Raw genomic sequence first — 2710 nt, 5'->3', positions numbered from 1 at the left:
GTGCTTAGCTGAAAAAGTAGCCTGCTGAAAAAATTAATTGAGAACCTGACCTTCAAATAGAAAATACTTAAAACTGTGCTATAATCAGCTTATACAGAAATGCATGTATATGGTTTATTAACTTTGCTTTTCTTCTTTTTATTAATTAAAAAGAAAATCTTGGTTATTTTCTTTGCTTGGCTGACACAAATATTATTCAGAAAAATGTCAATTATCTCTTCTGAATGGAGCTCCGTTCAGTTATCAATGTCTTCAAATGCTAAGCAGATCTGTGAAAAAGATTAACAGCTAGACATTGGCACTTGCTTGACTCGACGTAACAAAGTATCTTTTACTGTTCTACAAGTGAAGTCAGCACTGGGTTCGGGACCTGCACTTGCCCTCTGGAAATGGATATGAGTGAGTCATGTTGTAGCTGAGCAAATTTCAATCAAAGATCTCCGTGATTAAAATACCTTCCACAAAGGGTAGAGGGAAGATTTTAATTAGTTGAAAAGACCCCTCGTAGTCCTTGGCTTTCACCTCCATTTCAGAATTGCAAATGTCGTTCTGTCTGGAAACTTTTGTAGAATGTCTGCTACAAAGATAATTATATATATTTAGGCCTTGCACTTTGTAGTAATGTCTGTAAAGCTCTTAAATTATAGCTGTAAGCGGTTAAGCCTAGCCAAGCTTGCACATGCTGGTTTCTTATTGGTTGTAATGGATTGCTGTGCTGAGAACTTTGATTAAAGTCAAGTACAATCAGTCTGTGAATTATGAATTTCAGGATGTCCAATGCATGCCAAATGACCATGTCACTATAGCCTGTAAAAAAAGATGACTTATGGTTACCTTTTCAGTGACCCCTGTGTTGAATACCTTACTCTCCTCAAAAAATGCAGTGGTCTTTCCCATTGACTTGTACATCCTGTAATGAAGATGAGCTGGTGGGAAGGACCACAGCATGTGGCGGGAGGAGGAGGTATTTGACACTGTGGTGAACTTTTAACACACAGGCTGCCATTTGTAAATTTTTTTTTTTTTTGAGTTTTCAAAATATTTTATTCCAAGTCTGTGGGCATATTTAAACAAGGACACCATATTTCTTCGGGACGTCTGTGTACTTTGCAATTTTACTTTCAACATTTTTCTCTGCTTGCTTCTTCAGTTTCATGACCAGCTTCTTTTTGTTATAGTGCAGCTTGGCCTTTGTCTTCCTCTTCTCCTCCAGGGTGGCAGTGACTGCCTGGTACTTCAACGGCAAGATGGCCAAGGAGAGCAAATTGCGTGTTGGCTTCAAGCGTACAATCTTTAGGGCAGCAGGGACCACCATATGCTTCCTCTTATCGTAAAGAGGTGGGATACCGTCAAAAACCTTTAGTCGCTCCAGAGCAGCCTGTCCTCACTTAGCCTTGTGTGGCAGCATACCTCTTACAGTCCTCCAGAAGATGCGGCTAGGTGCTCTGAAGTGGTATGGCCCTCGGGGAGGGTTTGTGTTCATGCGTTTACGCAGGAAAGAAAGGTATTTGAGTTTGTTGCGGTAAAAGTTGCTAGAAATGTTGATACCTTCACATCTAATGACAACTACTTTACTTCCAAGCAAAACTTGCTTAGCAACAATGGTGGCGAGACGACCAAGGAGATTTCCTCTGCCATCTAGGGCCAGAACATGACTTGAACCTTTAATCCACCACCCAAGTTCTTGTAGAATCCTGGAAGACCTCCTTTAGTTAGTTCTGAAGGTATCTTCTTGATCGGTCCTTTGCCCTTTGGTGGGGCCTTGGCCTTTGGTGAAGCCTTAGCCCTAAAAAAAAAAAAAAGGTAAAATATGTAGCGCTAAAACATTAAAACATTAAAAAAGTCCATATAAAAAGTCAATTTCACTAAAAGATCATCCCAGTGATATTGCACAGCACCCAATATTGCAAGAGTGAAGAAGGTCCACCACCAAGCAGAGTGTTCAAAACACGCTTACCGGACAATTAAATATATTGGACCTTGAATCATCATACAGACTGCAACACACTAAGTAGTGGATTGGACCGGACCTCTTCGCAGAGATGGATCTCTAAGATGATACCTTCACATCATGTCTTAACGGAGCCATGTGTCCAATGCAGCCACGCTGTCCTCCTTCTGCTCCTGGTGCACTCTATGTTCTGATAAGAACAGTGTCAGCATCCCTTTAGAAATATTTAACACTTAAGGGGGATTTTCTCACAAATCTGAAATTGCTATTGCACGTGAGTACCTAAAACTTGACTTGTATCTTAGCGCAGTCTTCTGGGAAAATCATTGAGCCAATCACACAAGCAGGAAAATACATTTATGGGGGCATTCAATGCATCAGTAGTGTACAGAACAACCCCCAGGTTTTCATATTGCATTGAATTTTACAGAGAATGGCAGCGAATGCAGACTGAAAAGGGAAGGTCATTTTTTAATAACATTAAATTACTATATAGCATGTCTAGCAAGTGTTTATGCTATTTTTTTTTATGTACTATATTTTTTTTCTCATGAAAATGGAGTTTCCCTTTAAGAATTTGCCATCAATTGCAATCAGAATTCAGAAAGCACTTGCATGCGCTTTTAAATTGGATTGCAGCTTCAGGTAATAGGATTCTGTCCTCTGCAGCTTATGACCCCTTCTTGTTCCTACCATACTGCAGCACACGACCCTATAATTCTGGAACCCATTAAAAGCGCTTAAAGTTTCACAGCATGT

At 40.0% G+C, this 2710-nt stretch overlaps 1 pseudogene across 1 annotated transcript; it reads right to left on the bottom strand.

The window, feature by feature from the left end:
• Nucleotides 1–1066: 1066 nt before the first annotated feature.
• LOC309565620 (large ribosomal subunit protein uL13-like) lies at nt 1067–1780 on the bottom strand (annotated as a pseudogene). The gene has a single exon. The product of its transcript is annotated as a large ribosomal subunit protein uL13-like (transcript).
• Nucleotides 1781–2710: the final 930 nt, after the last annotated feature.

This window comes from Pelophylax lessonae (assembly GCF_965119305.1).
Source record: "Pelophylax lessonae genome assembly, chromosome: 10".
NCBI lineage: Eukaryota > Metazoa > Chordata > Amphibia > Anura > Ranidae > Pelophylax > Pelophylax lessonae.
Note: the sequence above shows the minus strand (reverse complement) of the source record. Positions and strands in the feature narration are given on the sequence as shown.